Raw genomic sequence first — 23,534 nt, 5'->3', positions numbered from 1 at the left:
CTGTTCTTGGAGGTAGCATCTCCACCTGCCCAGTCTCTTGTGTTGGATGGCTGTGTTGGTTGTTTGGTTGGTCTTTATCTTCATCCACAGCATCCACTCAATTCCTCAGCTCTACCATTTCCAAAGCTTAAATATTTCCCACCTCCGTCTCCTCCTCTTTAGCTCCCTCCCCCATGCCCCAGATTGGCTTGGTCAAGGCTTCCTCCCCAGAATCAATGCATGGTCTCCCATGGGATTCCCTGTCTCCATCTCACCATCCTCAAAGCCATCTTCTAAAACACAAATCTAACCTAATCACTCCTGCTTCAAACCCTTCAATGGGTCTCCAATCATCCATCCACTCACCGACCACAGCAGATACTTACTGAGTATCTATTATATGGGAGGCACTGCACTAGACACTAGCCCCTAGGGCAGCTCAAGTTGCTTTTAGTCTTATGGGAGATGGGAGAAGAAAAGAGAGGATTAGCTCCTAGGGAGAGTACAAGACATTAAGTTCTGAGTTCATAGGAGGTGACTTAGCCAGAAAAGCCTTTCTAAGCAGCATGTTACTCTAAGATCAGGAGAAGGGAGACAGGCAGCCAGGGAAGAAAGGAGTTTCTGCCTGCGGAAACAGTACATTCAACGGGCCAAATGCCAGATAGAGAGAGAGAGAGAGCACCTGTAAGGAACTGAATGTGAGGAGGGTGTGACCTGAGAGGGAACAAGAAGAAGCTACAGAAATGTTGCTGAGTCCATGCTGGCTCTGCTTGCCGCACAACAGGCCAATGAATCGGAGATGAGGTGTAGAGACAAGGGATATGACTTTTATTCAGAGACCCGGCTGACTGAGAAGATGGCAGACTAATGTCTTTAAACAACCATCTTGTTGGGGTCTGGATGCCAGGTGTTTTTTTTTTATAGAACCAGAGAGAGAAGGGGTGAGGAACTCAAGTCAAAAGGCAGAATAGAGAGAGAGAGGCAGTAAGGAAGTAAAATAAAAAGGCTTTTCAGGTTTGCAAAACATCTCCGGGAAGGGGTGTGTTAATCTCTTCTTTCCTGCAGCCTTCACAGGTGGGCAAGGTCAGATTATCTCCCTGTGAGCACTATAGTTTAACAGTCAGGCAGAGGCACAGGCCATTATGTATGATGATAATAACAAAAGCAATGAAAAGCAAGTCAAAGAAACAGTTTCAACATGGAGTCAGAATTAGTTTCTCCCTGAAACAGGAACTGCTGACTAATTAGAAGGAGCTGAGGACAGTCAGGGACAAATCTGAGATGTATCTCAGTGCTTGGTCCTCATAATTTCCCCTAAATTATTTGTTAAAATGGATGGATGCACAGAGAGATAGATGAGTTGGGTGGATGGACAGAGGAGTAGGCGGATGAATAAGATGGGTAAATAGAAGGGTAAGGGGGTAGATGGGCAGATGGGTGAGTAAATGGGTGGATAGATAGGTGGGTGCATGAATGGATGGGTAGGGGGTTTTGAGGTCAGGTGCTGGGACGGACGATGGAAATATCATTAACTCATTAACGGAAACAGAAAAGTGAGAGAGAGGAATCATTATGGCCTCCTCTTCAGCCTGTGGCATCTGTTTAAGTTACCTGAGCTGGTTGCAGAGGATCCTGCTTTGTTACGCAGGCCTCATCACATCCAGCTCTCCCTTCTTCCACTCCCGGAGAAAAGGTACCCCTCCATGGAAACTGAATTTTGCCAGGAGTGTCCCCTCTCTACCTGCTCTCCACAGAAAGCCTGCTCCCCAAAATCAAAGGCACAGTGGGTGCACGGTATTCTGTAAATGGAAAAATGTGGCTGGGACAAAAGGACCAGGCCATACCAGGTAAGAGCCCTCCACGTGCTAGGAACATTTCTGCACATTCATTCTCTCTGTCACCAGTACTCTCACCAGCACCCATTTTCTAGATGAAAAAACCGAGGCTGCTCAAGATTCTAAATCCGTGTGGGGCCCTGCGGAGCTTGCAAGCACGAAAGCCTTTTTTTGTTCCCCCCTTTCTTGTAGGCAAGACTCCAGCCTCCATGATCTTCCCTTAGTTCTGTAGGGCAGATTTGAACAGTTGCTAATCAAGAGAGGGGCAGCCGAGAAACCACCTAAGGCAAGATTATACGGGAGGAGAGAAGCTCATCAACGTTAGGAGACTAACCACCTGAGATGAAGTTAAGGGAGTGAAGGCATGAAAAGAAGGGGACAACAGAGGATGAGATGGTTGGATGGCATTACCAGCTCAATGGACATGAATTTGAGCAAATTCTGGGAGATGGTGAAGGACAGGGAAGCCTAGCGCACTGCAGTCCATGGGGTTGCAGAGAGTTGGATACGACCGAGTGACTGAACGACTGAACAAGGACAACATGCCCTGCTCATACCTAATATTATCAGAGACCTCACCCTGGAACCACTAATAAAAAACCCTTCATCAAATCCTCTGGGGCTGCAACACATAGTTTTTCAAGGTGAGAGCCCCCAGCGTCCCTCTTTGTCTGGCAAAGTAATACAGTTATCCGTTTTTGTAGGTGTGGTAGTCACTCAGTCGTGTCCAACTCTTTGCGACCCCATGGACTGTAGCCCGCCAGGCTCCTCTAACCATGGGATTTTCCAGGCAAGAATACTGGAGTGGATTGCCATTGCCTTCTCCAGGGGATCTTCCCATCTCAGGGATCGAACGCAGGTCTCTTGCATTGCAGGCAGATGATTTACTGTCGGAGCCACCAGGGAAACCCTTTATCCTTTTCTACTTCATCCAAAACTCTGTCTCCAAGACTCAATTCAGCACCAGTGTATAGAGAAGTTGAGCTTTCAGCAATAATTCTGCAGCCGTGATGTAAGCCGGGGCTTCCCTGGTGGCTCAGTGGTGAAGAATCCGCCTGCAATGCAGAACATGCAGTTTCGATCCCTGGGTCGGGAAAATGCCCTGGAGGAGGAAATGGCAACCCACTCCAGGATTCTTGCTTGGAAAATGCCATGGACAGAGGAGCCTGGTGGGCTATAGTCCACGGGGTTGCAAAGAATTGAACTCAACTTAGCAACTAAACAACAACAACAAATGATGCAAGCCAGGTTTTGAGCTCAGATTGGTCCACGCTTTCCTTTCCACCACACTTTCTGTTCATCACAGTTGTTACAGAGCAACCACCCCCCTCTTCCAGGCTTTGCCAGACTCCAGTTCACCCAGATGCCACCAGGCGGCCAACAAGCTTGGGCCTGGGCCAGTCCCCCCCCCGCCCTGCACTTGGCATGTCAACCATTTCCTCACCACTCAAGGAGAAGAACCTACTGTGTGACCAGGGCTTGGATCCCCAAGGTGGAGGGGGTTGGGACAAAAAATCAAAACACAGAGCTGCTGTGTCTGCCTCACGTTACCGTTCAGCTAAGAAACTGAGGGGCTTCCCTGGTGGCTCAGTGGTTAAAAACAAACAAAAAAAAACCCACCTGCCAATGCAGGTTCGATTCCTGGGTTGGGAAGATTCCCTGGAGAAGGAAATGGCACCCCACTCCAGTATTCCTGCCTGGGAAATCCCACAGACAGAGGAGCCTGGCGGGCTACAGTCCACGGGGTCGCAAAAGAATCAAACACCACTTAGTGACTGAACAACAGCAAGAAAGTGAGACGCTACATGTGAAGAAACCCAACGCCTAAGAGCAAATCTTTAGACAAATGCCCATCGGTGTAGCGGCCTCCGAGGACTGGAATGTCCAAGAGCAGTTAAATCCCCAAAGGCAGGAAGGGCCCCTGACTCGAGCTGGGCGCCCCATGCACGTTCCAGGCCCCAAGTGCCAGTGCTTCTGAGCTGCTGCACAAACGCGGTCTAATCTGTCACCCGTCTCTTCCGAGCAGTGGCTGGATGGCACACACACGGGCTGGGCAGCTCTGCTCAGGGAGCTGCCAGCACAGTGAGCTGGGGGATTTCCTGCATGCCCAGCTTCCCTTCCCTTTGGCTGGTCAAACTTCCACACGCTTTAAACACTTCCTAAAAGTGCCCTTTTCAGAGGCCATTGATGTCTCCTTCTGGGGCGGGAGTAGAATTAGACTGCATTTTCCCCTTAATCGCCAGCTTTTTCCTAAATAGTCTCACTCCAGCAAAAGCAAGGAGACAACCTCACTTCTAAAGCCCTCATCACTGTTTCAACATTCAATTCTTTCGGAGCTCACAAAGGCATTGTGAGTCGGTGGGGGGCTGGCACTGTGAATCTATTTCACAGAACCTGAAGCCCAGAGAGGCTAACCTAGTTGCTCACGTTCATACAGTAAGCTGGGTGGATCTGAATCCAGAACCCAGGCCATCAGGCTCCAACCCTCTGCCTTTGAGGTCTTTCCATCATAAATCACAGCAAGGAATGCATAGAGACATCAGAGACACATGGACCCAGAGCAGTACTTACCTTATCACTTGTGATGCGCTCGGATCATTTCTACTCTATTTTGTTTTTCTAAGGGTCGTGAGCTGATAAATCGATTTCCTGACGTGCTCTCGTGTCAGGATCCCACCCCTGTCTGCCCAGGCTTCAGACCCCAAGAAGGGGACGGTCGCCGCTGCCAGGTGGGGAGGAGCAGACAGCGAGGCAGGGAGCGGCAGCCTAGGGAGATCTGGGTCCTCTCAGACCCGCCAAAGCTCAGCCCTCAAGCCTCCACCAGCCGGCTTCCTCCGGCGCTTGCAGAGGCCGAGGGAGGACCCCGCAGCCAGGACCCACGCTCCCCCTCCCGCGATTTCCCAAGGCCACGCCCCCGACAGGCCACGCCCCTAGCTCAATCTAGAAAATCCCAGAGGGAGGCTCTGCCCATTCCCGAGCTGAGGCAGGATCATGTGAACTCAGAGCTGGTGTCAGGCTGGGTGGCTGTGAGGAAAGCTCGCCCACCACAAGATGAAGGCGGCGGGACAGCTCCCTCCAGGCGCCCTGAGCCTGCCTTCCATACACCCCAGACATAGGGAGCGACCTTGCCGAGAATGCTAAAGCCTCCATGAGGGGCAGGGACCTCAAGGACTTGGGGGGATTCAGGAGGAGCCGGGTGTGTTAATTCTACCCACCCAACCACCTTTGAGCACCTGCAGGACACCAGGAGATTCAGGATGCTGAACCCCTGAGCCAGAGGTGTTGACTTGAGCCAGACAGGCTGGCGCTCAGATAACTAGAAAGTACCACAGACCCGCCTGCCAACGCAGGAGACCGGGTTCAATCCCTGGGTTGGGAACATCCCTTGGAGGAGGAAATGGCAACCCACTCCAGTATTCTTGCCTGGAAAATCCCACGGACAGAGGAGCCTGGTGGGCTACAGTCCATGGGATCACAAAGAGTTGGACATGACTGAACAACAAAACAACCACCACAGATACGAGAGCGACAGGACAGCAGGCACGGGGGAGGACGCTGACTGTTTCCGCTCCCACCCCCAGCCTGTCACCCTTCAGCAGCCAGCATCTGGGTCAGTGGGTCACAACTACATGAGCAAAAAACTGGGCAGCTTATAAAAAAATAACACCACTGCCCAGGCCCCACCTCAGACAAATTAAATCATATTTTCTGGAGATGAGGTACCAGCCTCAGTGTTTTTAAAAGCTCTCTGGGTGGTTCCAGAGGACAGTCAGGAGGAGAAGCACTGAGTTGGGAGTTGGGGGCAGGGGGGTGGGTAACTTGTTCTGCAGATCAACAGAAGGAGGGCATTGGAGGAAGCCTATGGGTTGTGAGTAAGGTGGGCATCAATGTTTTGTTTTTGATATTTATTTGGCTGTGCTAGGCTTCCCTGGTGGCTCAGATGGTAAAGAATCTACTTGCAATGCAGGAGACCAGGGTTCGATCCCTGGGTCGGGAAGATCCCTGGAGAAAGGAATGGCTACTCACTCCAGTATTCTTGCCTGGAGAATTCCACGGACAGAGGAGCCTGGTGGGCTACAGTCGATGGGGTCGCAAAGAGTCTGATATGACTGAGCGACTAGCACTTCACTTCAGTTCTTGGTTGCAGCATTCAAGATCTTCAGTCTTCATGGTGGCATGTAAGATATTTAGTTGAGGCATGCAGAATCCAGTTCCCTGACTAGGGATTGAACCCGGGCCCCAACTCACTGGAAAAGACCATGATGCTTGGAAAGATTGAGGGCAGGGGGAAAAGGGGACAATAGAGGATGAGATGGTTGGATGGCATCACCGACTCAACGGACATGAGTTTGAGCAGACTTTGGGAGATTAGTGAAGGACAGGGAAGCCTGCAGGCATGCTGGGGGCCCAGAGTCTTATCTACTGGACCACCAGGGAAGTCTTGAGCATCCATGTTTTTAAACAGCGTGGCCCCGAGCAGGGAGCAAGCATGGGGCTCTGGCTTCATGGGGTCTTCTGCCTGTCAGGACCATTTCCTAAACTCCCTCAGCCCAGCAGAGCTGACAGGATCCCTGGAGGTGACCTAGCCCAGCCTCTTCCCTTTACAGATGGGGAAACTCAGGCCCGAAGGGGCAAAGGCTCTAGATACATCTTACTAAGTGATAGAGCCATGATTCTCCAAATGGTGTGCCGTGCTATTTCAGTTTAACCTCCCCTCTCCGTGGTGTCTCCTTGGAAGCCGATTGCAAGAACATTGCTGGAGCCAGAAAACCAATGTCTACCATGGGCGGGGGGCATCGGAGGGCAATGAGGGTGTGCATTCTCTATTTTGTTGGGTGATTTGTGATTTCATCTTCTCCAGGGAGTGAACTGCTACAGTCCTGCCGGGAGGCTGTACTGTTAGGGGGCCCAGCAAAAATGCCCCTCTGTGGGGCCTGGGCCTCCAAGCAAATGCTCCTCCTCTGTCCAATACAGCAGAAGCCTTGTCACAGAGCAGCAGTGTGTGTGGACACAGAGTGGAGAAGTCTGTGGGATCTTCCTGATGCCATATGAAAGGACAGGTGGGGAAGGAGTGCAGGATTGACCTAAGGGTGAAAGTCTGGCTACCCCCAGGGCACACTCAGCAGAGAGAGCACCCCTGACTCTCTTTACAGGGTGGCCCAGCCTAACAGGATGCACACACACAGGCTGTCTATACCATCAGCATCCATACTTGTAGGACAGTGGGTACCCCCCTTTCACCAGGGACCCCCCCACCTCCCTTCCTATTGGGCCTTTGAAACTGCAGATGGAGAGATGACGCTGACTTCAGATCAGTGAGCCCAGATCCTCTGTGAAATGCCCACTCGGGAAGAGAAAAAAGAACCTGTATCTACTTTGCTGCTGATTTTTTCTTTACTATCAAACAGGAAGGAAGGACTAGAAACCACGAAGACATCAAGCACCAAGCGGTGGCCTGATGCATCTTACAGATCCCATCGTAACCTCAGTCCCCCCCCAACTTCTCCAAGTAAACCTACAACCAAGTGAAAGCAGTGAGCTTGTCATTAAAATGCAACCTCAGGAGAAGCCCCCCTCTCCCCATTCAGACTTCTCTCCTTAAGCCCAAAGTGGGCAGAATGTCAGAGCTGCCACTGATGAGAGGGTGGCATCTGGTGAAGGGTGAGAATGCCTGAGTGCTCTGGGATTCTAGGGCTGCCTCTGTGGCTCTTTCCTGCCTGGAAAGACATAAGGGCTGAAATTGGGCCAGGCTTGCCACCTGAGTTCATTTGCTCATTCTCTCTCTTCCAGCCCCATGAGGGCAGTCATGAAGCACTGTAGACTCACTGGGATGACAGCCCCGGAAACCTGGATGAGCCCCGTGCTGTGCTGTGCTTAGTCCCTCAGTCGTGTTCGACTCTTGGTGACCCCATGGATTGTAGCCCGCCAGGCTCCTCTGTCCATGGGGATTCTCCAGGGAAGAATACTGGAGTGGGTTGCCATGCCCTCCTCCAGGGGATCGTCCCAAGCCAGGGATCGAGCTCAGGTTTCCCGCATTGCAGATGATTCTTTACCATCTGAGCCACCAGGGAAATCCAGGATAAGCCCTGGGCATCCCTGTTGTGTCCTCGGCATAATCACCTGCTTCACGAACCTAGAGGCTTGGAAGGGCTGATGGACTTTTCTGGGCTGCTCTAGAGGTCACCAAGAGGGCAACAGCGTCCCAGACCACAAGGCCTTTGGGCACCTACTGCCGCCCCCCTAGAGGTCCAGACAGCCTGGGAGTCATCAGAGGGAGGGTTCTGGAGTGGGCCTTGAGCTGGTGACAGAATGCAAGTTCCTCTATCACATGACAGTCACACGGAGCAGTTAAGAACAGAAACTCTGGGCCAGACTGTGGAGGTTAAGTCCCTGTGCTGCTACTGTCTTTCTATGTGACCTTGAGAAACTCCATTCCTGGACGACCAGTTGGCACTTGTGAGAATCAAAGATGAGGTCCAGCAAGTGCCTGGCACTTAGTAGGTGAGTGATAGTGAGGATGCAGTGATGATGAGAATGGGTGGTGGTGATGGTGATGGCCCCACTCCCTCGAGCTGGAAGGTCCTGCCCCTCCATCTGAGTCTCCCTAGAGAGGGTGAAGGATGGGCAGGCCAGCTTGGTAGGATGCTTGTCACAGTGTCTACCGTATTCCCCACAGGTACTCTACTGATTTGGGGCTACTTGGGGTAAAGGTCTTGGAGGCTCCCCAAGGGCTCCAAAAAATAGAAGAAATATCTATCATGAGATGTCTGCTGTTTGACTGTAGGGACGACTTGTACACTGAAAACTGGTCTTGGCCTTCCTAGCCTCACACTGCAGCACACACCTACATCAGAGGAGCTGATTCAAGGCATTGCACTGCTGCAGGTTCCAAGTAGCCAGGTATGAATTAGGAGGGCTTCAAGGACCAAGAGAAGGACCAGCAGAGAACCTCCCGTAGTGCCTGGCTCTGCTGCCTTCCCTCGTGGGGTCAGAAAAGCGGGAGCAATTCAGGATCAGGGAGCACAGGAAGTGCCATTCTGGGAGCACGTGCTGAGTGCCTTCCAAATGTCTCCCGTTTTAACCTTTACCTCAACTCTCTTTGATAGGCAAGGCAACTGAGACTCAGAGGGGGCCAGCATCTTGCCCAGGGTCACACAGCAGGCAAAATGCAGAGCGGTTTGACTCCAAAGACAGGGCTCTAGGCTAGCTTCCTGTTGCTGCTGAAACAAATTACCACAAACTTAGCTTAAGGCAACACATATTTCTTACAGTCTGGTGGTCAAAAGTGGAAATTTAAAAAAAAAAATAAAGAAGTCTTCCCTGTTGGCTCAGTGGTGAAGAATCTGCCTGCCAATGCAGGAGACATCGGTTTGATCCCTAGTCTGGGAGAATCCTACATACTTTGGAGCCACTAAGCCCATGAGCCACAACTACCTAGCTCTAGAGCCCAGGAGCCGCAACTACTGAAGCCCGAGCACCCTAGAGCCCACGCTCTACAACAAGAGAAGCTACTGCAATAAGAAGCCCTCACACCACAACTAGAGAGTGGCCCGCACAGCAACTGAAGACCCAGCACAGCCAAAAAGACATAAATAAAATTATTCAAAAAACAAAAAAGTTGGGACTTCCATGGTGGTCCGGTGGTTAAGACTCCGTGCTTGGAAAATGTAGGGGAACTAAGGTCCCATATGCTGCCAGGTGTGGTCAAAAAAAAAAAAAGTGGGTCTTGCTGGGTTAAAATCAAAGTGTCAGCAGGCCTGCATTTCTTCTGGAGGGTGTGGGGGAAAACCCACTTCCTTGCCTTTTCCAGCTTCTAAAGGCTTCTGGCATCCCTTGGCTTGTGCCCCCTTCTGCCTTCAAAGCCAGCAGTGGCAGGCTGAGTCCATCTCACATTGCACCATACTGACTTCTGCTCCCATCTTCAAATCTCCTTCTCTGCCCCCCCACCCCCTCTTCCTATTAAGGACCCTGTGACCACACTGGGCCCACCTAGATAATTCAGGACAGTCTCCCTATTTGAAGGTCAGCTGATTAGCAACCTTAATTCCACCTGCTGCCTTAATGTCCTTTTGGCATGTAAGGTAACATATTCACAGACTTCAGGGACCAGGAACTGGACATCATTTGGGGGCCATTATTCTGTCTACCACAATATTATTTTGTCTACCCATGTTGTACCTAAGGCCTGTGAGCAGCACTTCTCAAATATCACTAAGTCTCTTCCAACTCTTTGTGACCCCATGAACTGTAGCCCACCAGGCTCCTCTGTCCACGGGATTTCCCAGCCAAGAATACTGGAGTGGGTTGCCATTTCCTGCTCCAGGGCATCTTCCCCACCTGCATTGGCAGGCAGGTTCTTTACCAGTGAGCCATCAGGGAAGCCCCCAAGAAGCTGTACTTTGAGCAATTCCTTTGGGTTTTTCTGACACACACCAATTTGAGAACCACTGTTTTGGAGTGACTCAAATGCCACTTCCTCCACACAGCCCTCCCTGACACCCACGGGATGAGCAAACCTCCCTCCTCACCCCATAACTAGAGCCTTCCTTGGGTTCTTTTCATCCCTCCCTGGCCAACTTGCCCTTTGGCGTGGAGATGCCTGCGTGTTTGATCACTACGGCTGCCAGGGAGCTAGGACCAGAGCTCCTCATACAGACAGAAGGTGGCCTGTGAGATCTGAATGATAAATGGACATGGGACAAGAGCACCGGCGTGGGTGGTTACACACTTTGAGCTGACCACAACGTGCAAGGCACTGTGCTTCCATAAGGTGCCTTGATAATGCCTCACAGTAACCCTGCCAGGAAATTATTATTATCCCACCGAAGACACCAAGGATCACCCGGCTGGCAACGGGCAGTGCTGGGATTCAAGTCAAGGTCTGAATTAGTGGTATTTTAATAATTCCCCAGGCAGTGCATGGGAATTTGTATGATTATGTCTTATGCCCATCTCTCCCTCCAGACAGCAAGCTCCATGAGAAGGGAGGAGCTGGGTCTCTTCTGTTTTCTGTCGGAGAGCAGGTGGTTTGGTCCAAAAGAAAGTGAAGTCGCTCAGTTGTGTCCGACTCTTTGAGACCCCATGGTCTGTAGCCTACCAGGCTTCTCTGTCCGTGGGATTTTCCAGGCAAGAGTACTGGAGTGGGTAGCCATTTCCTTCTCCAGAGGATCTTCCCGACCCAGGGATTGAACCTGGGTCTCCGCATTGTAGGCAGATGCTTTACTGTCTGAGCCACTAGGGAAGTCCGAAAGGCACAACAAAAATGTGTTGAACGTTTGTGTGAATAAATGAATCTAAACTCCGTTTCTTTCTGCAATCCGCCTGGAAGGCCAGAGTGGCTGAAATTGAAGTTAGGAGCTAACAAACTGGGGGAGGCAGTCAGGATATGGGATGGGGCAACAGGAAGAAGGTTGATTTTGACTCCCAGGGCGTGTGTGTGGGTCGGTGTGTGAAATGTATTACAAGAGAAACCCGGAAGACAGACTCTGGTCTCTCTTTGGAGAATCTGTTGTCTGTCTGAGAAGGTCTGAGCTGTCTGGGCCATCCTTCCTGTTCTGAGGCCAGAGCACAAACCACAGGCCACAAGGTTGCCATGACAACCCTCCCCGCACCTGCCTCTCCCACCAGCTTCCTGCCTCTAGCCCCAGAGTGCTCCAACCCATCAATTAATAGCCTAATAATGTCTGACAACAATCACTCCAAACACCCAGGCAGCAACCCTCTTGAGAAACAGACTTCTCCAGGGAGCAAGAGCTACAAAGATGCTCATTACAGTCAGCCGGGGCCACCTGCTAAAATCTAGTTTTCTGAATTCAGATGACTCTCTCTCTCTGGCTTCTTCCTCTTGTTTTAAGGGCATGGGGCTGGCAGAGCTGATGACTGAAGCTTCAGAGGTTCCAGGGAAACAGACTCTGGAGAAGCTGCCATGCAGCATGCCTGCTCCCTCAGCCCAGAATCAGACCCAGAGAAACTGATCCTGATCAAATGGGCTCTGGGATAAGGCCCTAGTCATGGATGGTTGTATCCCTGCTGGTCTTCTCCTAGGAGAAGCCTATGTCTTCTGCAAAGATTAATTAATTTGTCACCATGGCACTCAGAAAAAACAAAACAAAACAAAGGAAAGACTTTCAAGTTGTGGTAGATTCAAGATGGTTGGAAATTATGTGATAGTCTTCTTATAGAGAGATATGTCAGTCCCCTCCCCTTGAATCTAGGTGGGCTCTGTGACTAGTGACCAATAAAATGATCCAGAAGCCACACCGTATCAGCTTCTGAGTCCAAGTCTAAAAAGACTGGGGGCTCCCTCTTCCTGTCTCTTGGGATAGTAGCTCTTGAAACCTAGGTGCCATGCTGTGAGAAAGCCCAGGTGGCCTCAGAGAGGCCCACTGAGAGGAACCTAGACCCTGGGTGACAGCCCCAGCTGATAGCCAGGATCAACTGGCTTACCACACAAGTGTGTGATTTTTGGAAGAAGACCCTCTATCCCCAGCTGGGCCATCTCAGCTGATGTTGCAAGGAGTAGAGATAAGCTATACCCACTAAGCTGTGACCAAATTTCAGATTCGTGAGCAAAACAGGTGAGTTATTTTAAGCTACTATCTTTTGAAGTGGTTTTTGATGTAACAAAAGATAAATGGAACACGTCTTTTTTTTTTTTTTCCCTGCAAAATCATGAAAGGGTTTTTTACAGTGTGTGAGGTAGGCGTTATAATCTCCATTTTTCCCATTAGATACTAAGGCTCAGTTTGCCGACAAAGGTCCTATAGTCAAAGCTATGGCTTTTCCAGTAGTCATGTATGGCTGTGAGAGTTGGACCATAAAGAAGGCTGAGGAAGAACTGATGCTTTTGAACTGTGGTGCTGGAGAAGCCTCTTGAGCGTCCCTTGGACAGCAAGGAGATCAAACCAGTCAATCCTAAAGGAAATCAACCCTGAAGTTACTGGAAGGACTGATGCTGAAGCTGAAGCTCCAACAGTCTGGCCACCTGATACAAAGAGCTGACTCAGGGAAAGACTGAGGGAAAAGACCCTGATGCTGGGAAAGATTGAAGGTGGGAGGAGAAGGGGACAACAGAGGATGAGATGGTTGGATGGTATCACCGACTCAATGGACATGAGTTTGAGTGAGCTGTGGGAGATGGTGATGGACAGGGAAGCCTGGCGTGCTGCAGTGCACGGGGTTGCAAAGAGTTGGACACAACTGGGAGACTGAACAACAACACTAAGGCTCAGAGAGCTAAGGTATCTTGTTTGAGACCAGCCTAATAGGAAGGATGAAACTGTTTTCCACTCTTTGTTTGCTGTTAGATGAGTCTTCTTTCTCTACAATGTGTGCTGTACCCAGAAGGGTGCAATATAATAGTAATAACAAGAATACTCCAAGTTGGGGCTTCCTAGTGGTCCAGTGGTTAAGAATCTACCTTCCAATCAATGCAGGGGATATGGGTTTGACTCTTGGTCAGGGAATTAAGATCCCACATGCTGCAACTATTGAGCCCGTGCACGCTAGAGTCCACGCACCACAACCACAGAGAAACCTGCATGCCCCAAGGAAGATCTCAAGTGCCACACCTAAGACCTGATGCAGCCAAATAAATAAATAAATATTTAAAAAGAAGAAGAAGAAGAATACTCAGAGCTAACATTTAGGGAGGACTGGAAAGCTTTCAAGGCAGGATCCTTACTTGCATGATCTCATGCCCTAGGAAGAATACTCTATTATCATACCCATTTCACAAATGGTGCTACTGAGGCTTAAAAGGAGGGTATGTGACTTGTCCAAGGTAAGAGCTGTAAGTGGAAGAGTCCAGATTTGAACTCACAATGTCTCGTACTGAAACTAGGCTCTTGTGGGCAGATATTCTCATCTGTAGAGCCTAAAGCATCTACACTGCTCCAGCCCTGCTTCCTCTGTTAGGCTCAGGAATTCTCTTCCCTCCTTCCTTCTTCTGGAAACTCATGTGCGTTGGTGGGCGTGGGGGGTGAAACCAAACCCTAACCATATCATCTCAGCTTTGCAGAATTTCAAACCATTCCCATATCTTTTTTTGTCCTCACAACCCTTCTGTGAAGTGGCAGCTAGTAGTCATCTCCATTTTACAGAGGCCCAGCCACAGCAAGTGACCTTCCCAAAGGCACACAGCCTCTGGCTCCAAGTCAGTGCTCTCTCCTCGGTCCACTGCTAAACTCCAAAGAGCCTTCTCGCGCGGTTCTCCAGCTCCAGGACTAACTGGGCCGGCTTCATTGCAGGCTGGGGTCCAGGCCAACCAGCCACCCCACCTGGCATTCATTCGGCCAATCGTGGGCAGGTTTTCCCCTCCCTCGGTGGCAGGGGGCTTATTCTGGCCCCTGTAATCCCGCCCTATGCTTGATGGAGATGCCCATCGCGGGAGAGGAACCGCGCGCAGATTTGGGGCAAGGCAAGGAAAGCCTTTGTGGATCACCTGTGCCTTCCAGCTCTAAGAGGAGAAGGGTTAGCTGTCTGAATTTTTTGGGGGGGGTGGGGGAGGCGGCCGGGAAGGGAAGTAATTACCAGGTGGCCACGGAGTTAGCCCAGTGGGTGGCGGCAACCGCAGGAGACATCCTGCCGGGCAGCCTCGCCGCTGCCGCGCCTGCCCGCCGCCGTCATGCACCCGCGGGGCCCCGCTGTTGGCCTCCCCGCGCACACGTGGGGCCCGGTTGCCCCCCACCCACTCCGCGCGCTCGCGGGCTGCGCGGGGAGTGGCGCGGAGCTGGATGCCGGGAACCGGGGGCTGCCGCTGCCCGCACGCGTGCCGGCGATCCCCCCGCGGTGGCGGGGAGGACGGGCTCCGGGGCTGGGGGCACGTACCTGCGCTGCGAGAGGCAGGGGCGCAGTCACCCGCGTCCCTCTTATAGCCGGCGCGCGGCCAGCCGGGGGGTCACTGCGTCGGGGGCCGCTGACTGGGGTGGTCAAGGGAAGCTGGCGGCCCGCTTCCCGGCCAGACTCTCCTCCTCGGATTTGGAGCCACAGCGTGCCCCGATCTCCCCTCCCCCAACCCCTCCTCCCGCCTTGTTGGGCACACCCAGCCTCGCCCCAGCTCCCTGACTTTCTCTGCGACCACAGGCTTGGCGCCGGCCGGGAAGAACCGCGGTCTGTCGCGCAGACCCGTCCTGGAGGCTCAGCTCTCCCCCGCCCCCACTACTATCCTTCCCCCTGGGACAGGCTCCCGAGCCGCCAGCGGGGGATCTCGCCCACCCTGGGCCCGGCTGTAAAAGCTCGAGGGTCCTTCTCCAGCCTCATCAGGAACCCCTAGGTAAGGAGAGTCCCTGAAACGACCTTTCTGTGCTGTTCAACTCTGTGTCCCCAGCGCCAGCCCATCAGTAGCCATCCAGTAGATTCCGTGTCCCCTGGCTGTCAAGGCCTCTCCACCGCGCAGGGACCTCAGAAATGAGGCCCGGATAGAGGGGGCGAAGGGTGGGGGAGGGGAGGGGAGTCTGCCTTTAGGTTTGCTATCTCGTGGATCCCTACACTGGTGCCTTAGACCGCCTGAGTGTGCCTGCAGCAGGGGTGGCCAGGGACAGCTCAGAGGACCTCCTACTGGTTTTGATGAGAATGCAAGGAGGTTTCAGGGCCCTTTGCCCCACAAGCTCCCAGACAAAATATTAATAGTCGTAACTCTGGGCTTTTGAGTATTAACACTTACTGGGTGCTAAGCACTGCTGTAAGTACTTAAATGCATGAACTCATTTGATTCTCACCGCTCTATGAGATAGATACTCTTATTTACTCTTATTATCCGCATTTTACACATGGGGGAATGAGGCACAGAGAGGTCAAGTAACCTGCCAAAGGTTGGTCACTCAGTTCAGTTGCTCAGTTGTGTCCGACTCTTTGTGACCCCATGGACTGCAGCATGCCAGGCTTCCCTGTCCATCACCAACTCCCAGAGCTTGCTCAAACTCATATCCATCGAGTTGGTGATACTATCCATCCATCTCATCCTCTGTTGTCCCCTTCTCCTCCTGCCTTCAGTCTTGCCCAGCATCAGGGTCTTTTCCAATGAGTCAGCTCTTCACATCAGGTGGCCAAAGTATTGGAGCTTCAGCATCAGTCTTTCCAATGAATTTTCAGGACTGATTTCCTTTAGGACTGATTGGTTTGATCTCTTTGCAGTCCAAGGGACTCTCAAGAGTCTTCTCCAACACCACAGTTCAAAAGCATCAATTTTTCGGCGCTCAGTTTTCTTTATGGTCCAACTCTCACATCCATACACAACTACTGGAAAAACCATAGCTTTGACTGCTGCTGCTGCTGCTGCTGCTAAGTCGCTTCAGTCGTGTTCGACTCTGTGCGACCCCATAGACGGCAGCTCACCAGGCTCCCCCGTCCCTGGGATTCTCCAGGCAAGAACACTGGAGTGGGTTGCCATTTCCTTCTCCATGCATGAAAGGGAAAAGTGAAAGTGAAGTCGCTCAGTCGTGTCCGACTCTTCGAGACCCCATAGACTGCAGCCTACCAGGCTCCTCCGTCCATGGGATTTTCCAGGCAAGAGTACTGGAATGGGCTGCCACTGCCTTCTCCGTAGCTTTGACTAGACATACCTTTATTGGCAAAATAATGTCTCTGCTTTTTTAAGTAGAAGCAATGAAATCCAAACCCAAGCAGGTTAGTCCAGAGCCCTCATCACCACCTGCATCCTAGCCCAAGCCACCCTTTGCTGTACCCTTAGCATCTTCTGCTCTTTCTCATCTGCGCACCTTACCTCCTGTGTCCCTGTCCACTCAGCAGACCTCCTGCCCCACCTCCTGGACTCTTGCCCCAGTTTTAAGACCAGAAATTCACCTCCCCTATCAGGTCTGCTTGGTTGTCCCAGGCAATTTGTGCTGAGTCCCTCTCCCTGCTCATTGGCTCCCTTCCCAGCATCCCTTGCACTGCCCACTGGGGTCACTGGCCCACAGCCATCTCTCTGCAGGACCCTCATTCCCTGCCCCGTACCTGGCTGAGAGGAGGGCACTCTGTTCCTGTTTGTGAACTGAGTGTCTGGGCCTGGTCGCTGCAGGAGTCCATAGAAGCTCGTGTGGTTGGTGGTCAGATGGATGGTTGGGGGTTAGGGATGGTGGGCAGCTGGAGTGCAGGCAGAGGAGGGATAGAGGCAGATTGATGGCTCACCTTCTGCTAACTGTTCTGGGGGCTCAAAGCTCCACACTTCGTGACTGAGCCGCTAGGTGAGTCTCTGGAAGGAAATGGACTGTGGGCAGGAGGGCAGAAGATACCCTGGCAGGGGAGCAGGGAGAGCAGGGGCAGGCAAGGCATTTTGCTTTTCCTGTTGGGCACGTGCCCAGCAACCTCCCAGCAGGCTCTTCTGATGGTCCTCATTTTGAAATTCCTCCTTCTTGTGAAATCTTCACAAATAGAGTCTTCTGGATTAACTACTCATACCACAAAAATGCACAGATAAACTTTTTTAAAGATTGCCATACTGAAAGTGGTTGTTAAGAGTTTGGCTTGGAGAGCCAGAGTACCTGAATTCCAGAGTGTGAATTCTGTCTCTGCACCTGTTAGTAGGGTGACCTTGGACAGATCCCTGGACTCCTCTGTGCTGGGTTCCTGGTGTGTGAAATGGGGATGCAGCTTCAAAAGGAGGTTGAGTTGATTGGACGAGTTAAATCAAGCCCTTAGCTCAGCACCCGGCACATACTAGGGTTCGGTAGATGTTAGGTATTATTGTTGTTCACTCCAAATCCCTCTTATATATAGCTGCTATTATGGTCCATTCCAAATACCCTCTTGGTTCTTACCCTTTGAATACTGTGGTTTTATTCTCTGCCTTTCGCAGATCAGGAAAATGAGTTTCAGTGAATTGCCTAAGGCCACTCAGTTCTGGGTGTCTGAGCCTGGCTGTGAAGTTGCTTCCTGCAGCAATTACATTCTGCCTCATCCTATCCCTCCTGGATAGAAACGGGGTATTAAAGCCCATCATCAGTTGTTAGGTCCATGATTCTGACTCTCAGGGGAACAGTGCTTGCAATGTAGAAAGTTTATTGCAAAGTGAATCCTGCGAGGGCTGCCATATTGCCCATTTCCAGGGGTGGGAACACACTGTAATCTATCAGGTGGGGGCCTCTGGAGTGGGGCCATGTGGCAGTACTCAGTGGTCCTGTCTCCCTGGTTCTCTTTCTCTAGCCTACAATCTCTGCTTACAGATGTCCAGACATATCTGGACCCTTTCACAGTCTTCAATTAAAACAAACTCCATTTGAACTCACACTTCACTTTTTAGTGTGACAGAACGGCATGGTACCTATGTTGTTGCTGTTTAGTCGCTCAGTTGTGTCTGCGTCTTTGCGACCCCAAGGACTATAGCCTACCAGGCTCCTCTGTCCATAGGGTTTTCCCAGGCAAAAGTAATGGAGTGGATTGCCACTGCCTTCTCCCGGGGATCTTCCCAACCCAGGGATCAAACCCGCCTCTCTTGCATTGGCAGGCAGATTCTTTACTGCTGAGCCACCAGGGGAAGCCTTCATGGTACCTATACCACTTACTTAAAGATCCAGAAGAGGCCTGTGGAATAGGGGGATGGGCACCTCTGGCTCTCCCTGAGAAAATGCTAGGTTTGGAGAAGCAAAGAGATTCATCACACTGCCTGTAGAGTCAGTGGCTTTTGGCTAGACTTTACTGTGTTTCTTGGTGTCAAGATGTCCAGACCTTGGCAGGGTCAGCAGAATTTGTAAACAAAATCTGGCATTGGCCATATATAAACAACAAAGAGCTCATTTAGTTAAAATGAGGCATGCGTTGTTTTCCAGAACCTTTTGGGACCTAGAGAGTGGTAAATTATGGCCCATGCTCTTGGAATGCTGATTTGAGATGCTGTGCTAATAACTGTCTTTCTTGCCCACAGAAATCCTCTCCCACATTGGGCTGGGCTCCAGAGACGTGGTCAGAATTTCTCCATAGCTGGCGCAAGTGACGATTATGTCCATTTCTTCTTTTCCAGTCTCTCGTAGGTTTTTACTCTCGGTACTGGCGTTTTCCTGGGTCAAGCCCAAGGAGGCAAGCGACAGGGGCTCAGAAATGGCAGCTGATGGAAAGCATGGAAGAGCTGGTTGCCTCAGGCTGGAAGTGGATGGAGGACTTTTTATTGGCCCGTGCAGATCCATTCTTCACCCTTCTCCATCCTACTCTACTGATTACATCACAGGGTTCCCTTGCTCTCTGGCTTCTCTGTTGGGTTGGGCAAGCGGAAGCACTCACTGGGGTCCGAGGGTCACCGGAGACCGGGATCAGGGGCGTCGAGGTCACTTCAGTCTGGCTGCCTCCCTTTACTGCAGTCATCAGCTTCTGTTGGAGTCTCTCTCCTGCACTGTTCACCCGCTTCCTGCTCCAGGTCTGGAGACAGTAACAGTAACAGCTCCCCAGAGATGCTAGTCTTGGGGTGCTGCAGCATCCTGCGTTGGTTCCCTTAACCCTCCCCAATTCTTTGAAAACCATCCCTGTGTTACCCTCTCCCCAGTCACCCCACCAGAGTGGCCTCTGCTTCCTGCCGAGACCCTGGCTGGTGCAGATGTGGATGTTTCCAGATGTGTCCTCACGGCGAGCTCACACTAATGGAAGGATGTGTGCCTATTTCGGAATGTGTACAGACTATTTACTTAAAAAAAAAAAAAACTACCGTTTTTCCAGTTCATTCTTCCAATTAGCACAGCTGGCGGGCCTCAGAGAAAATCTCTCTTTATTCCCCAAATGACGGGTTGAGTCCCTAACTTCCTCACTTGGCTGCGACACCAGCTCATCTCTGCCCCAGGCCTCCTCTTGCAGTCTCCCCTGCCCTGAGCTTCCTGTCGCTGGGAGCCTCCTAGCTCCTCCTTAAGGTGGGCAACTTCCCTTTTGAGAAATACTCGTCACTGCTGAGTCCAGCAACTCCCAGGACGGTTTCAGGCAACAAGGGGCTGGTTTTTCTGAAAATGATCTTTTCTGGCATCAACCACACGCCAGCAGGCTCGGATCTGAGCTGATTAATCAGTCGACCGGCCTGATTAACGCCATAGTGTTGCTTCTGCTTCCACTCAGATCATTTGTGGGCGCTCAGACAGAGTGTGACTAACCTGGATACCCGAAGGCAGGAAACTCTGAGCTCAAGTCCAGTTGAAGCATGAGCACACACATCTGGAGAGCTGGGGAACCCGCGTCACCTTGCTGGCTGGGCTGTGGACTCCTGGAGGGGGCCTGCAGGCTGGGCTTGCTCAGGCTGAGGCAGTTGGGAGAGGGAGGCTAGCATCTGAGTGTCTGGGTTCAAATCCCAAATCTGCTGTGCTCTGGTTGTTAAAGCTCTGGCAAGTTACTCAGCCTCCCAGACGTTCAGTTTCTTCTTTAAGATGGGGTTAATAATGAAGGGTGGTATAAGAATGAAATATCATGGTGCTCTCAAGAAGTCTGGCTGACCTAGAAAGTGGGAGCCCAGCCTCGTAGGTGCAAAGGGAGCAGGTCACACTGAGAAGGCACAAAAGAGGACTTGGCTGACTGAAGTGGGGTGAGTCAGGGCAGGCTGGGGTTGACCAGCTTCTTGCTCTTGGAGAATGGGCAAAACCCTGGCTCTTCACACTGGCTGTGTGACTTCAGAAACTTACATGACCTCTCTGTGCCTCAGTTTCCCCATCTGTGAAATGGGGATAATAACAGTACCTCACAGAGTTGTTGTATTAAATGAGTTAATAAGAAAAAAATTCTTTACAACCATGCCTACCTTTAGTGGGTGCTCAATAAATGTTAGGACGCCCTCTTACCCAGTGCCTGTAGAAGGCTTATGTGTGCCCCTCTGGTTCAGGTTCCCCAAACTCTTCCAGACTTACCTGTCTGGAGCCCCTACAAGGAACCCTTGGGAGTGTACTTCAACTTCTCTGGATAAGCTTAGGTGCCTCTGATGGGGGGTGAGTGTTAGGTTGGGGAGAAAGGGCTGAAATGAGAGAGACTGGCAACGAATGTATAGTCTATGTGATATCTCACCCAGAAAATCCTGGTGAAATTTCTCCCTCAGTGTTGGGCTTCAGACCTTGCCTGGGCTGCTCCCAGGCTGTTGACTAGTATCCTGGGTTGATCATGGTGCCAGAGAAGGTAGCCTCAAAATTAGGAGATGCTCCCTGGAGCCAGACAGCCTGGGTTCAAACCCCAGCTCAGCCTCTTGCTAAGTTATTTAATCTCTTAGGGCATCATCCATGAAATGAGATGGATAAGAATGGCACCTTCCTACAGAATACTGGGTAATGTGCTCTGAACAGTTCCTAGCCAAGCTTAAATGCTCGGCAAATGTTAGCCATTGTTAATATACCACCACCTGCAGTGCCCTCTGTCTACCAGGGGACAGCTGTTGTAGTAGCCAGAATAAGGGCCTCTTTCGAGGATGCCCATGTCCTGATCCTCAGAACCTATAAATATGTTGCCTTACATGGGTAAGAGGGCTGTGCAGATGTGATAAAGTTAAGGATCTGGAGACAGGGAGGTTATTCTGGGTTATCTGGGTGAGCCCAGTGAAATCACAAGGGTGAAAGATGGAAGCAGAAGAGGGAGAATGTCCGAGTGGTGTGGGGTGGGAGAGACTGGACCAGCTGTTGTTGGCTTTGAGGATGGGAGCTGGCCAAGAGCTGGGAAATGCAGGCCACTTCTAGAAGGTGAAAAAGGCAATGGAATGGATTTTCTCCTATAGCCTCCATAATGGAACTCAGCCATGAATCCCATTTCTGACTTCTGGAATTGTTAAGATAATCAGCTCATGCTGTTGGAAGTCACTGAGCTTGTGGTTAGTTTGTTACAGCAGCAATGGGGAACCCTTACAGCTGCCAAGACAGCTGCATCCTTGAAGGAGGCACCATGTGGGGTCACTCTATGGTAGTTATTGAGCACCTGTGGCATCACCCCCTCTTCTAGCCTTCTGGACATGTAGGGAACACACTGGACTCTGGAACTGAACTTCCCCTAGGCATAGGCACTGCCAGGGATGGACTATTAAAAGGATTGCTCAGGGTGGGCTCGGTTGGTTGGACAAAGCCTCCTGGGGAAGCAGAGCCCTTGGCAGGGCCTTGAAGGATGGAGCATGCTGAGTTTGACAGGAGGAAGAGAAGAAAGGCATGGCTGGAAGCAGCCCAGTGGGATCAAAGTCAAGGAGGTCAACCTACTTATTCATTCATTATTCATTCATCTGTTCATTCACCACCTGTGCTCCAGGCCCTGTGGGGGGTACCTGGATTGGAGTGAGTCAGATAGACCTGATGGAAGCCAATATGCCATTACGATAAAACATGACAAGCCTTATAGCAGGAGAAGACTGGCTTGTAAAGGGGGCACATCAGGATGGGTTTCCTGAAGTAAGAGAGAGAGCCTTCATCAAAGGATGAACTGAAGCTTTATAGCTTTAGGCTCTGTGTGGTATTCTGCACTCCGCAGGTGCTGACTGATAGGAATTTAGCCATGTACAGATTGTTATTGCCAGTCCAATTCTGTCCTAATCCATTTTATTACATGAAGGAGAAAGTCTCAAGTGGGTGCCATTATGTCTCAAGCACCACTTTAATTCTTGCTAAGCTTCCCACGTGGCTCAGTGGTCAAGAATCCACCTGCCAATACAGGAGATGTGGGTTTGATCCCTGGTCTGGAAGATCCCCTGGAGAAGGAAATGGCAACCCATCCCAGCATTGCCTGGGAATTCCTATGGATAGAGGAGCCTGGAGGACTACAATCCATCGGGTCCCAAAGAGTCGGACGTGACTGAGCGACTAAACAGCAACAACAATCTCCCTTTGTAACCTAGCGAGTCAGCCTCAGGTGTATTCTGCAGGTCAGTTCAGGTCAGTTCAGTTCAGTTCAGTCGCTCAGTCATGTCTGACTCTTTGCGACCCATGGACTGCGGCATGCCAGGCCTCCCTGTCCATCACCAACTCCCGGAGTTTACCCAAACTCATGTCCGTCGAGTCGGTGATGCCATCCAGCCATCTCATCCTCTGTCGTCCCCTTCTCCTCCTGCCCCTAATCCCTCCCAGCATCAGGGTCTTTTCCAATGAGTCAATTCTTCGAATGAGGTGGCCAAAGTATTGGAGTTTCAGCTACAGGTACTAATTCAAGTTTAATACCACTGCTTTTTATTTAATTACCTTCCTTTTGTGGCCAGGGGCACTGATTTTCCACTTCTGGGAGTAGAACACAACTTCTATTAAATTTTTCTTAAATGTAAAGTATAATTTCCCTGGTGGTCTAGTGGCTAAGACGCCACACTCCCAATGCAGGGGGGATAATAGTATAACAGAACCATGAGTAGAGGGGTCTTTCTCTTGCCCTGGAGTTGACCACTGGGGTCCAGTTGAGGACAAAGAGGCACTAACTGTCCCTCAGCGATGGATCTGACCCTCCTTCAGGACCCCGCCATCCTAATCCCCACCCCTAACACAGGCACACTCAGTACTGGGGAGGATTGGGATCAGAGGTGAGCAGTGTTTAGCTGTGAGATTCTCCAGACGTCTCCTAGAGCTGGGGGTGGGGCTGCTGCAGGGAGAGGAGCCCAGGGGACACAGTCTGCGCTGGCAGGGGACATGCTAATCTGCTCAGGGTGCCTTTTGGGACAGGAAGAGAAGAAACCTGGAGAGAGACAAGAGGCAGCCCAGTGGACAGTGAGTGGCCTAACGCCCTCCAGTCATCATGCAGGGTTGTGTGGCTGAGGAGGAAAGGAGCTGACATCTCCCAGGAGGACAGGGGGGTGGGAGCCAGGAGCCATGG

At 51.3% G+C, this 23,534-nt stretch overlaps 1 protein-coding gene across 4 annotated transcripts in view; it reads right to left on the bottom strand.

The window, feature by feature from the left end:
- GPR68 (G protein-coupled receptor 68) overlaps positions 1-23,534 on the bottom strand; it is a 36,200-nt gene that overhangs the window by 10,301 nt on the left and 2,365 nt on the right. Inside the window, exon 1 of one of the 4 annotated variants that reach the window (XM_081548285.1) lies at positions 14,643-15,322. The exons of 1 other annotated variant lie outside the window; for it this stretch is intronic. The gene's annotated coding sequence lies outside the window, so the exon portion shown is untranslated. Of the gene's footprint in view, positions 1-4,385; positions 4,648-14,345; positions 15,323-23,534 lie in introns of those variants that run through there. 2 more of the 4 variants (XM_081548283.1, XM_081548282.1) reach the window with 2 other exon arrangements.

Source organism: Giraffa tippelskirchi, chromosome 12 (genome assembly GCF_054371585.1).
Source record: "Giraffa tippelskirchi isolate mGirTip1 chromosome 12, T2T-mGirTip1v1.2.pri, whole genome shotgun sequence".
Lineage (NCBI taxonomy): Eukaryota > Metazoa > Chordata > Mammalia > Artiodactyla > Giraffidae > Giraffa > Giraffa tippelskirchi.
Note: the sequence above shows the minus strand (reverse complement) of the source record. Positions and strands in the feature narration are given on the sequence as shown.